The 14,048-nt window shown below is 51.5% G+C and overlaps 1 pseudogene; it reads left to right on the forward strand.

Annotated features, from left to right (window-relative positions):
* Nucleotides 1-615: 615 nt before the first annotated feature.
* LOC146862498 (uncharacterized) overlaps nucleotides 616-14,048 on the forward strand; it is a 62,177-nt pseudogene continuing 48,744 nt past the window's right edge.

Here is a 14,048-nt window from a genome sequence, read left to right on the forward strand (position 1 = left end):
ACAAATGTTTGTATGTATATAAAAAACCTATAAAAATCAAATAAAAAATAAAAATGTAATAGAACACGTAAGCAACACAACTACACAGTGGTCTCCACGGAAAGACCAAACCATATACTAATAAAGTGGAATATGTCCCAGTCCAAAGTCGAGACTCGGCCCAAAAGACTTAGAAGAGCTGGGAGCCCAAGGAACCACCCAAGGTAACTACCCAAGAACCCCACGGAGGCCATGTGCAGAGTGGAAATACAATCACATGCTCAATGCAAGTCAATGGGGAAGTTGCTGTTGCAGTTTTCAAGTAAAAGGACCCTTCCAAGAAGACCCTGAAGAAACCCCATGGAAGATGGAAGGTTGAAGAGTCACCACACCTGTGGATACCCTGGGAACCAATATACTCACATCAAGGAAGCCGGGTGCATAGGTGTGAATGTACATCGTAAGCCGACGTAGGCCACAATGGAGGACTTCAGTAACGATGCCACTGGCAAAGAATGCGAAAGAATCCGGTGGAATCCAAGGGTGGATTCAGGAGGAGAGGTACCTGCAAGCAGAGGGGACAAAGTATATGCCACTCAGGAGTGACCAAAAGGCACAGAAGACGAATGCCCACCAATGTCGGAAGATGCGGGAGAGTTGACGGTGACCATGGTGCAGCAGCTGTGCAGACCAGGTGACACTGTGGAACACCAGGAGCCGTTTACGAGCTGTCCCACATCCGATTTCAAGAGCCAGGGGGTTGGTGTCCGGTGGGAGCACCAACAAGCTTTACCAGCGGCAACAAATGTAGCAGACGAAAAAAGTGAGGTGTCGGGACCAGCAAGGTCCAAGGGACTCACCAAGTGTAGATAAGTTAGAGTAGGCCCGAGCAAACAAGAGAGCCCACTAGAGCCAAAGAAGACCCTCAAGAGGACCGGGCAGGCAAAAGGCACAGGAGTCACAATAGGGCCTCAAGCAGCTCACCATTAATGTAGGCCCGCTGTGCAGAGGATGCAGTGAGGACGAAGATCTTGGTAGCAAGAGATGCCAGAGGCTGGAGCTTCTTGGAGCCCGAAGATTTCTGGAGAAGAGAGTCAACAAGGCTTGGCAACGGCAACTCATCGCAGTGCATAGGGCTACTGCTCCACTGGTTCCGAAGAGGGATACTGGCTTCAAACTGTAAAGACAGAGCAGGCCTCGAGGGAGTTGCAGAACCACCACCTGTGTTGCTGAACCTTTCAGAGTCCGTGGGGGCTCAGGAACAGCAGACCGGTCAAATTCATTGCGGTGCCTGCAGATGCAAGGGAGAGGCTCCTTCACTTTAAGGGATATTCCTTCGGGTGTCTTGTATGCCCAGAGGCCTGGAGAAGAACCTGTATGTAGCACATACACAGACAATGCAGAAGACTGGCAGGACGACAAGACCAGGAGTGGCAGGAGTGTTCCTGGTGCAGTCTCAGTTCCCAAAGCGAAGTCCAACGAAGTCCAAAGTGCCCAGACAGTTAAAGATGAATTGGTTTCAGATCTGAATCTTGTCCTACAACGAATCTGAAGAGCCACCCCCAGGTATCCCCTTACGTACCCTGAGGAAAGGGTTGGGACAATTCAGAGATCCATCCCAGATGAGGAGCTGTACAGTGGGGAGGATACTCCCATGTCCTTTGTCCAGTTTCACGCCAGAGCATGAGCCAACGGCTCCCTGAACTGGCTCCAACTGGAGTGTGGAAGGAGCGCACCAAATGTGCCCTTCAAAGCAGTCTAGTGGCGCTGACAAGCACCCCCACACTAGCTCAATACAATAAGTCTTGTCTGGGAGGTGTTCACACCTCCCTGTGACAGGAAACCTATTGTCCTACCTTCCCCTGCTTGAGCTGGCACAGCATCAGGAGGGCAGAATTGTGTCTGTGGTAGGCAGCAGCCATAGATTGCTGTCAGACTCTGGAAGACTGGTACTGGGAGCACGGAGGGCTTCCCAGAGGAGCCCCACAGAGCATTGAATCATAATTTCCAACATGTTTGATATCAAACATGCCAGGGTTCGTTATAGCCAGTTTAGAGTTAGTCATAGCATAATGACGCATGGCCACTCTCTGTATTGTAATGGCTGACTCACTTACAATGCCTGGAGAATGGACCCCGGGGTTTGTATGGGTGTTCTGCTCATGCAGGGGCACCCTCACACTTATAACCAAGCACCTTGCCTCCAGGATTGAAAGACCTTATAGGTTTTAAGTGTGGTGATCTCAGATATAAGAAATCTATCTATCTATCTATCATAAATGGTGCTAGCACCAGCTTACACTGGCTGCAATGGCAGGCCTGTAGTCACAATTTGAGTGGTCTCCCATGGGTGGCATAATACATGCTTCAGCCCATGGGGGACCCTTAGTGTCCCTATGCCCGGGGTACCTTAGTACCATATACTATGGACTTATAAGGCCAATCTGGTGGGTACCTAAGTACTCACCATGGCCCACATTAGGGAGGAAGCACAGAGACTGCGGTCCTGAATAAGGATCCCAGTCATGTCCCCACCATGTTTCTTTTGCATTCTTCTCTTTCTATATCCCTTTCCTCTTTAATTTCCTTCCCACATGTTCTCCCCTCCGCTCCCGTACCCTGGAGACGAGTACAAAAGGGTACATGATTACTGTGCCACAAGCTCTATTCCTTGTTGAGAGGCCGCTGATACTATGTGTAACATTATGCATTGGTTGCATATATCCCTACAATATTAAAATACAATGTTGGAATAATGTGTATTGCAATCTCCCTGATATCACAAGCTCCCTTTCATAGTGTTGAGCTCCTGATGATTTTCCTATGTTATTGCTGTTTGCTGATCCTGTGGCACCCGAGTAAAACACTTGTACACACTACATTTGACACTTTGCTCTCCGATATAGTGCAGTTGTCTATTGAAATGAGTCACTGCACCACACCTGGCTGTGTAGACTGGTGATACCCTGATAGCAGCTGCACTTGGTTCTATCTGTTTGAAATGTTAATCTTTTGTTTACAGCTTTGGTCAAAGGACCCAAAATCACGGGACCGAGTTTTGGGGGGCAGGGGTCAGGAGGAATTTGTTATTGTTTTTTACAATGCTTACATGTGTCACCAATATTGTATGTGACGGGCGGGGTTTGAAAGCGCACAGCGTTCAGACATGCAGTCAATTTTGCGGAAATAGAGATGGCGTCAGTGACAAAAAAATACCTGGAATGTGGGGGTATGGGATCCATACAAAAAAGACATAGGAGCATATTTACAACAAAGTGACGGAGTGCTGCATTAACCTTCCTGGCTTAACGCCGTACTCCGCCACTTAAGAAATGCAGGGCTGCACCATACTTACAACAGTATGGTGCAGCCCTGCATTTCCCCCTGCGCTGGCGCTAAACTTAGCAGACTTGCGCCAACGCAGGCACCCTTGCACCATGGTGCAAGAATGTGTGCATTGAGGGAAAGATTGTTTATGTGCAGTAAGGTCTCCCTTTTTGCACATAAACTATCTTTAAATGGTGTTTTGTAACTTTCATGTGTGCTGCTTAATGCAGCACACATTGAAGTTGCAAACCCTAATTTCTTTTTTTGGATTGTTTATGTTCAGGAAGGGTTACCTTCCGGCACATAAACAATCAATGGCAATTTGCTATTTCTATGTGTGCTGCACAACGCAGCACACATGGAAACAGTAAAAACAAGGAGAAATAAAGCATTTCTCCTCATTTTGCCTGTTTAAGACCAGGTTTCCCTGGTCTTAAAATTGGTGTTGCCGCCTATTTACGCCACCCTTGTAAATAGGAGGCAGCGTCAAAAACAACGGATGTTGCGGTGGAACGCCCACCACAACACCCATTGCCCTCCCCTTTCATGCTAAGTATAGCATGAAAGGGGACCTTATTTACAAGGCAACGTTAAGCCATGTTAAGTGGCTAAACGCTGCCTTGTAAATAAGGCGAAGCCCTTATCACCACCACAACGTCACTAAAAGTGAAGCTGTGGTAGCGATCGGGGCTCGTAAATATGCCCCATAGGATCTTGGCCCAGCTACACCGGCACCAGGCCCATATTACCTTACTTCAAGAAACACATTTGTTTACCACAGATGCCTCCAAATTACTAAAAGCACTGTTGAGGCCAACTCTTCTATACTACCTACTCAGCCTTTGCCCATCGTGCAGCACTCTGGATGTGGGCTGGCGTGCCATTTAGGTTGCATGCTCAAGGGTGAACACTCATGGTGCCAGTAAAGAGAACCTTATATGGGAAAATCTTTGTCTTAGTCTGTATCTAAGGGCCCAATACGGAACAAGATGCTGTTTACACATGGTGCTAACCGATTCGACCCCATACCCCTGGGTGTTTCGGGGAGACTTTAACGCAGTACTAGACGTGATGCTTGATATACCACACCCGCAACTGTCAGGGACTGTCCTGGCCCATCAGGCCAAGACTCTGAAGCAATGGGCGGATCGATGCAGGTTATCTGATGTGTGGGGAGGTCGGAATTAAGGTACGTGAGAAAACTCTTTTTACTGGCATCCCCTACTCTACACACCTGGCTAGATTGCATTCTATGTCCAGGATACCTCCAGCCGAACATTAACTAGGCCACCTACTTAGGCAAGACTGTCTCAGATCATGATCACCTGGAGATCTCATTAGAATGGGGCAGGGTACCAGCTCCAATCCCCAAATGGCAGCTACAACCTAGCCTTTTGGAAGACATGGTCTTCTGGGACACTGGTGACTGCCATAGATACATATTTCACTATGAACTCTGATACCGCTTAGGGTAGTTGATTATCGTAAATACACACAGAGAGTATGTTAGACTTGGCATCTTTTGGTGTGTTTCCCCTGAGTTTTTGCTTTCAGACCTCCCGGTTTTTACTCTGTTTTTGCTGGTGTAATGATTCTGTGCACTTTTCTCACTGCTGACCAGTGGTAAAGTGCAAGTGCAAGTGCTCCTGTAGTAAAATGTGTTATAGATTGGTGTTTCCATGATTGGCCTATTTGATTTATGTGTCAGTCCCTAGTAAAGTGCACTGCGAGTGCCAGGGCCCATAAATCAAATGCTGTTGGTCGGCTGCAGCACTGGATTGTGCCACCCACGCAAACAGCCCGGAAAGTGTAACTCTGGCCTGCCATTGCAGAGCCTGTGTGCAGCCTGGGGCTGCCATGTCGACTTGGCAAGTGCACACACTTGCCAGTCCCTAAACCTTCCCTTTTCTACATGTTAGTCACCCCTAAGGTAGGCCCAAGGTACCCCCATGGGCAGGGTGCATTATGTGAAAGGTAGGACATGCCCTGGTGTGTGTGTGGCATGACCTAATAGTGAATTACAGCCTATTTCGTTTTTCACTATTGCAAGGCTACCTGTCCCCATAGGCCAGAATGGGCAGTTTGATTATAACATCTTATAATCCTAACTGACTCAGGGAATATGGTAGACATTCGAGTTTAGTATGCCTGACCTCAGAATGATAAAATAAGTCTTTTAGTGAAGTTGTTTTTAACATTCTGTGTTTGAAAATACCTCTTTTAGAAAGTAGTTATTTTCTTACCTAACCATCCAGCCTGCCTCTGCTAGCTTGTGTATTGTCTGTCTGGTTTGCAAGTGACAGGGGCTGGGGAGACTCCAGGAGACAGGGTGAGTCATCACAGGGGTGAATAGACTTATCTGAATGTAGAGTGGTGGGAGGAGTGGCACCTGGGTCTGAATAGGGCTGTGCCTGCCTTCCACAATGCTGTCTCCATCCCCTGTGGCCCACACGGACAGAGGAAGAAGGTGCACACTGGCAGAATGCACCCAGAACTGGTTTGAACTAGGTACAGTACCCTCTGCCTTCAGAGGACAAAGGATTTGCTAGTATAAATATTGGGGCCCAAACCCCAAGACTTTAGAACTCTTTTGGATCAAGAAGACTGCCAAGAGGAAGAGCTGGAGAAGCTGTGAGGAGGAACTACCACTTTGCTGTGTGCTTTGCTGTGTTGGCCTGCAGTGGCTGCTTCTGTCTTGGGCAGTGAAAGGACTGGACCGAACTTTCCGCAATCTACTTTTGTGAGGACTTGAGGTAGAGCTTGCCCCCTGTTCAAGAAGTCTCAGGAACAGCAAAGACTTCAAGCTCTTCTGCCCTCAGCACTGGGAACTGTGTGTTTCGTCCTGCAACAGAAGAAAAAGCAACCCGACGTCGATGATGGCGCTGCCAACTCCGTGTCCTGACGGCACCGCAGAGGGCACTGCTGCAACACTGCGACCCTGGTCTCACCAACGACGCCTGCTGACACCGCCACTGAGCCACTGCCCGCACCGCAACCTGTGGGCACCGCACTCCGCACCGCCTCGCTTCACACGATGCCTTGGTATCCCCGACGACGACGCTCCACGCTGGAATCGATGCCACTGCTTGCACTGTGGTTCGAGGGCATCGCTCGTAAAGTTACACGACGATCCGCCCTCATCCTGCACCGCAGCCTCGGCCTACAGACGCCGGTGTCTTCGACTCCAGTTTGTCAGCTGACGACAGCCCTTCAGCAACGACGCCTCCGCTGCCTGCATCGTGACCTGCCAGCGCAGTGATGAGCCTCGCCTTCATTTCACACCGCGACCCTGGTCTCACTGACTACGCCATCTGACGCCACCACCGAGCCGCTGCTCGCACCGCGACCAGAGGGTACCACATGCCGCACCGCTACACGTCGCACCACAGCACCCGACGCCGGCCGACGCCAGCGCTCCTGACTTCAACAAAGAGAAAGTCGATCTGCAACGCGTGTGACTTTGAGGGCCCCGACGACTCCTGCACCGACCTCCGTAACCGACGCCTGAGGACGCTGTGTTTTCAGAAGCTCAACGAGAGGTCATCGACGCCCTGTATTTCTGAAAGGTACTGTTTTGCGGGTCTTCCCGACACCGTAGTTGACCTGTGACGCCGCGGTCAGCCAGAACTGTTTGGATTTGTTTGCTCACTATGCTGTGATAGCCCCGGACAGAGCTATCGACATCAAGAAACTGTTTTTCAAGATTATTTTGATAATAGAAGATTTTTAAGTAGTGTATCGTGGACTTTTATCGTTTTTGGTCTTGTCTTAAGTGTATAAAAATATTGGATTTTTTTCTAAACTGGTGTGGTGTACTTTTGTAGTGCTTACACTGTACTACTGTTGGTTATGTGCAAATGCTTTACACACTGCCTCTAAGATAAGCCTCACTGCTCGTGCCAAGCTACCAAGGGGGTGAGCAGGGGTTATTTTAGGAGTGTAACTCCCTTATCCGCACTAGGAAGAAGGGTCCCTATTTGGACAAAGGCGCAAGCCCTTGCCAACTAGAGACCCCCATTTCTAACAGAGTACATACAGAAGCAGACAGATCGGATACCCTATTGGTGCGTATGATGCGCCCAGACCTCTCCCCCACACAGATTCTGTCAGTTAACGTCCCGGCTTGGGGAACAATGGTCACACAGCTTGAGATTAACACATAATTTTGTGACTATAACACTGGCGTATACTCTGCATACCCCACTCCTAACCTCACAGAGTTATTAGAGTTCTTCCAAGGGGCGTAACTCCCTAGTGTGCAGGCAGCAGATAGGGAGGACCTTGCTGCACAAATAGCGGTGAACAAAATCAGTGGGGCCCTGAAGGAACTAACACGTAATTAAACGCAAGGATCTGATGGACTCCTGGTTAAATGTTACTCTGTCTATTCTACTCAACTAGTCCAACAATTAGAAAAATGTTATAATACTTCCTTGGATGCTGGATTACTTCCACCCCTCCAACATAGAAGCCTTAGTTTGTTTTTGAAACATTTTTTATTGTTTTCATAGCATCAACTCAATACAAGCCCCGCTACCCCCCCTTCAAAAGGAATACTTTACATACATCGTTGCCATCCAATATCCAGGAGAATAGTCATCCATCACATGCGGGCCCTCCCCCCCTCCCCACCCCATGTCAGTGTGCCCCCCTCTGCCTTCCCCTCTCCTGATGTGCCCCTCCCCTACAATAAATCATGCACGGGTGCTCAACCTCCTCTAGGGAACCAAGGCTTTCCCTCAAGCCTAGCCACGTTCTTGCTTCCAGTGCTCGCCACTGCTCCCCTCCTACTCCCCGTTCAACGCCTCCTCCTGCCTGTCAGAGGTGTCCCCCTCTCTCCCGGTGTCAGACATCAGCCCCTGAAGTTCCACCACCAGCGCCTCCCACGCTTGGGCCGTCGCCAGCGCCTTCTCGTCATCCCTCCGAAGGGCTAATTGCAACCGGAGCGTACCCTCTGCCCCCGCCCATCGCGCAAACGCCACCCTCCACCGCAGGAAGCTAGGCCCCGCTCGGGACTTCCAGTGCATAGTCAGTTCCCTCTTGCCCATAATCAACCCTAAGTCGTAAAACTTGCTAGTAACCTTCGTCCGGCGGGTGTGGGGAAACCAAAGTAGCAAGCAGGCCCCCAGTTCCGGGGCAATAATGCAGTCCGTCACCTGATTCAGGCAATCCATAACCTCTGCCCAATAGTCACCCAACTGGGCGCAGGACCAAAACATGTGACGAAAATCAGCACCCTCTCCCCCGCACCGCGGGCATTGAGAGTACGCACCGCCAAAATATTGCAATATCTTAACCGGCGTCAGATACGCCCTGTGCAACGTAAAAAACTGAACCAGCTGAAACCGGGCATTGCGCGTTCCCTTCCAGGCCCGCCGCACCAGCGTGGTCCATGTAGTCTCGGGGATTGGTTTCTCAAGGTCCAATTCCCACTTACCCCTCAAGGCGGCCAGGGGCGGCAGGCCTTCCGTCGATAGTCTGCGGTAGAGACAAGTAATGGTTTGGACGTCCCCGCCGCCATCACTACATATTGGCAACCTGCAGCGATCGGCGGCTCCGAGAGCCCCATATTCCAATGTCTCTGGAGGCTCGCTACAAGGGCCGCGTGGAGTAAAAAGTCCCCACGTGTAAGCCCGTAAGAGTCCTGCAAGTCCTGGAAGGGCAGCAGCAACCCCTCTCTGAATAAATCGCCCACCATCTGCACGCCCAGCTCCTCCCAAACGGCCAGCCCAGACCAATCGCGCCCATGCGGGAATGCCGTACACATTCCCAAAGGGATCTCCGGGGCATAGGGGCGAGTTATCGCAGCCCTCCTCTGGCACCTGTTCCAGCACAGCCGGAGGGTACGCTCCTCCAGAGTAAGCTGGGCAAGGTCCAACCGCTGCTGCAAGACTATGAAGGCGAGCACATGCCGCGGAATCAACCTGCCCTGTAGGCCTTCTGGGCCTCTATACTCCCTGGCCACCGCCTGCGTAAGCCATTGGAGTTGGGCTGCCAGATAGTACCATTCAAAGTCCGGGACTGCCAGGCCCCCCTCCGCTCTCGGCCGCCGCAGTGTGGTCAAAGCCACCCGCCTCCTCCCCGAGCCCCAAATGAAGCCCGTAGACAGTGCTCAGAGCCGTGCGAAATACGACGCAGGTATCCATATAGGCAGGGTGCGAAAGAAGTAGAGGAGGCGTGGCAACGCCACCATCTTCAACAGCGCTACCCTCCCGGCACACGAAAGTGGGAGCGTACTCCAGAAACTCATGCTACCACGCAAGCCGCGAATGGCTTTGCCAATATTCCCCTCCAGCAAATCAGGCTGGGTGTGGTAGATACTAACCCCCAAATATCGCAGGCAGCTACCTTCCCATCGGATCACTCCCAGCGACTGGGGGGCCCGGCTGCCAGGCAACAGCGGGAACAAGCATGTCTTACCCCAGTTGACCTTGAGCCCGGACAGGCGACCAAAGGCCTCCAACAAGGCGATCGCTCCACGCAGTGCGCCATCTGCATCCGCCAAAAACATCAGCAGATCATCTGCATACAGGGAGATATAGTGGGCGTCCCCCCTCAATTGTACTCCAGCATAGGAGCGCACCAGTCGGGCATGTGCTGCCAACGGTTCAATGGCCAGGGCGAACAACAAGGGAGAGAGCGAGCAGCCCTGCCTCGTCCCCCTCCGCACTGGGTAGGAAGCCGATATGGTAGCCCCCGTCTTCACCCGGGCCGTGGCATCGTTATAGAGCAAGGTGGTCCAGCGCACAAAGCCGTCCCCCAGACCAAATACCCGCAGCACTCTGTATAAATAGGGCCACTCTACACTATCAAAGGCCTTTTCTATGTCGACCGACAGTGTGCAGGCCTCCGGATATACGTCCCGGTCCATCTCCATCACCCGCAACAAACGTCGAACTGAAGTGGCCGTGTTACGCCGAGGGATAAAGCCCGCCTGATTCGGGTGGATCAAGGCGGTCATATGAGTCAACAGGCGTGACACCAATATTTTACTCAAGATTTTGTAATCCACCGTCAGCATGGAGAGCGGGCGGTACGCCGTGCGCGCGCCGGCCTCTCCTCCAGGCTTCAACAGGGGCACCACAATTGCCTCCCGAGCGGAGGCAGGTAAGCGCCCAAGTCGCCAAGCCTCACTGTAAAGGACTTGCAGCTGCGGCGCCAGCAGATCCGGGCAAGCCGCATAGAACTCAATGGGCAAACCGTTCGCTCCAGGGGTCTTTCGCCTGGCCATATGTTTAATCGCTGCGCAAATCTCGCCCAGTGATATGGCACCCCCGAGGTCCTTCCCGCTCTCCGGGTCCAGCCGGGGCAATCGAGCCGCCAACAGAAACTCGGCCAAGCCGTCAGGCTCCCCCTGCATGGTGCTATCATACAACCCTGCATAATAACTAGCAAACTGCTTATTGATCCCCGTCTGAGAATAGACCGGTATTCCCCCTGCCTCGACCAAAGAAAGTACCGGGGCACCCCGGGCTGTCGGGGTCACTACCCATGCCAGGAGAGATCCCACCTTATCCCTTTCCGCGTGCGCCCGGGTAAGATAGTCCTTATGATCAAAACAGCGAAGCTTCTCCACACACACTGCCACGCCCTCGCGCGCCTCCACAACCGCAGTCATCTCGCCCTCCCCTGCCTGATGCGCGCGTTCAGCCGTCCGCAGTTGGGCCTCGCCCCCGCAACCTCCTTCAGCAAAGTCTTCCGCACACCAGCGGTGGACGATATACAAACTCCCCGAACGACCGCCTTAAACATGTCCCATTCCGTCTCCCGGCTCGACGCCGTTTCCGAGTTATTCCTAAAATACGACTCTATGCATCCGCTAACCTCAGCCCGGAAAACCGGGTCCTCCAGCAGCAAGGGGTTTAGACGCCACGTAGGTATCGCCTGCCGCTGCCTGGACCACTGCAGCACCCCCATACAGGGGTTATGGTCCAAGATGGTTTTAGCCAAATATTCACTATGACGCATCAAAGTCTGGACATCCGGGGAACACAGTACACTATCCAATCGGACATACAACTCGTGGGGGGCTGAGTAGAAGGAGTAATCCCTATCCATCGGGTGATGTGTCCGCCACGTGTTCACCAACCCCCAAGTGTCCTGCCAAGCTCGTCTACTATTGGCCACCCGACGGACCACCGACTGTGCAAGAGGCGGGTGGGACCGATCCAGCTCAACATCCGTCACAGAATTAAAGTCCCCTCCCATCACCACCGTCCCCGTCAAATATGCCGCGAGCTGCCCCGACAGTCTGGAGAAGAAGGCGGCCTGGTCTACATTAGGGGCATACACACTACAGAAGGCCATGTCCCTCCCATCCAATCGCCCTTGTACTGCTACAAATCTGCCCTCCGGGTCCACAAGCGTCGCCAACGGCTGGAAAGGAACTCCCGCCCTCACCCAAATCAGGGCACCCCGGGCGAACTTCGAAAAGGTAGTATAGAATAATTGGCCCCGCTAGCGCCGCTGCAATGCCTTCCCCTCCTCGCGATCTAAGTGGGTTTCTTGGAGGAAGGCTACCTGGACCCCTCTCCGTACCAAGTAGGCATGGACTTTATATCTCTTCCCCATAGAGGTGAGCCCCCTCACATTCCAGGTCAGAAATCTCAATTCAGGTGGGGTCGCCATCCCATCGCCTAACCAACCACCCTGTCCTAGTCCTCCGAGGCACACTGACATTCCCCTGAAACCCCGCAACTCCCCAACTCCCCGAACGCCCTCCCCTCCCCAGAACAGGTGCTAAACCGCAGTTACCCATCCAAATACCACCCCAAGCAACACCTAACACTCTGGTAGCCACCAGCGTCTCACAACGTCCATGAGGGTGAGGTGGTGGCTCTGCACCAGACGGGCCTGTCGACTGTCCCCTTCTGTGCATCCACGTCCAGTCTCTGCAATTCCTCCCCCGGTGTTCCTTGCCCCTCAGACCTCCCGCTCTCTCCTCCAGGCCCCCCAAATAATCCCCCGCCCGCAATCCGTCGTCAGGTACCGGTCTCTCTCCCAACCCCGCAAAGCCAGGCCAGGGCCCCCTCCCCACATACATCTCCCACCCCGCCCATGCCCCTCTTACTGCGCCCTGGGGAATCCCCGAACCTTCAAGCGTCCAGCAGTTCATATAGAAGCCTTAGTTACATCATTATTGAAACCCGAGAAGGCCCCACAAAAGTTTGGCTCCTATCGCCTACTTTCAATATTGAGTACTAAGTATAAAATACTTAGGGCCTCATGTAGGTAGCCAAATACCGGTCGGTAACGGCCGATTTTCGGTAATTATACCGTTACCGACCGGTATTTTGGCTATTGGTATGTAGGGGGACAATTATTGGTTTCGGAATTTACCGAATCGGTAAAATTACCGATTCGGTAATAATACCGAATCGGTAATGTTACCGAATCGGTAACTTTTCCGAATCGGTAATTTTACCGATTCGGTAAATTCCGAAACCAAAATCGAGATGTAGGGGGAGTGTGTGGGTGTGTTTAAGAGTCGGTATTTACCACCAACTTATAGTTGGTGGTAAATAATCAATGTATGTGTTTATGCATTTTAACGCGCGTAGCAGTGTGCAATGTGGCATACATACATGCCCTTAGGGCATGTATGTGTGCCACATGTGTACACATGGCCGAATCAGGGGTGCAACAGGGTGTCAATGTGACACCCTGCCACCCTTGCATGTGTTCACCACATTACCGAATCGGTATTTACCGATTCGGTAATGAGGCATACCTTCCCATCAATGGGAAGGTATGCCTCATTACCGAATCGGTAAATACCGATTCGGTAATTACCGAATTGTAACGAATCGGTAAAAAATACCGACTCATTACCTACATACGAGTTACCACTTCTAAAATACCGATTCGGTATCGTTCGGTATTTTAGAAGTGGTAACTGGTATGCTACCTACATGAGGCCCTTAGTAAGATATAGACTACTTCCAATGTTACTCAGACAAATTCACAATGATCTCTGTGGATTTGTACCTCGCCTAAGCACCTCATTAAATATAAGGTGCTTGGTCCATATCATGGATGCCAGCAGAGCTCTCCACCCCCACTCCGGTTGTCTTTCCTTAGACATCTGCCAAGCATTTCACTCCTTGAACTGGGATTACATGCTTGTCACACTGACTCGATTTGGGATACCTTCAGTCTACATTAAATGGGTCAAATTACTATATACAGCCCCAACAGCCAGAGCTAGAGCAGGTCCCCATATCTCCCAATTCCTATCCAGTATTGCGAGGCATGGCTGCCTTCTTTCCCCCATCCACTTCATTCTCACGGTTGAATGCACAAAGAATAAGACAGGAAGCAAGGCACAAAGGGATTCAAGTGGGAAGTACAGTCCACACCATTTCACTGTATGCCCATGACATGATCCTATATTTCAATGATATGCGAGAAGCGCAGACAGAAATGGCCCAGCTATTGTACACCTTTGTGACCCTTTCTGGCCTCCGCATTAATGCAGACAAACCATGTGCATTTCGCTTTGCTGGTACGTATGCGGAACCGGCCCATCATTTTGGGGAATATGTGATCCCGGTTGCTCCAGTTACCTTCCGATACCTAGGGATTCAGATATATAGAGAAGGCCCTGATATACTAGAAGGCAATCTTCTGAGCACAATCACAATGGCATCGCTCAAATCACAGAACATCTTTTGGTCGACCTTGTCCTGCTCAGTGGCTGGGCGGTTGGCACCAGCCATGATGGTGATGCTTCCACGCCTTTT

The sequence above is a fragment of the Triturus cristatus genome, chromosome 2_2, assembly GCF_964204655.1.
Source record: "Triturus cristatus chromosome 2_2, aTriCri1.1, whole genome shotgun sequence".
Lineage (NCBI taxonomy): Eukaryota > Metazoa > Chordata > Amphibia > Caudata > Salamandridae > Triturus > Triturus cristatus.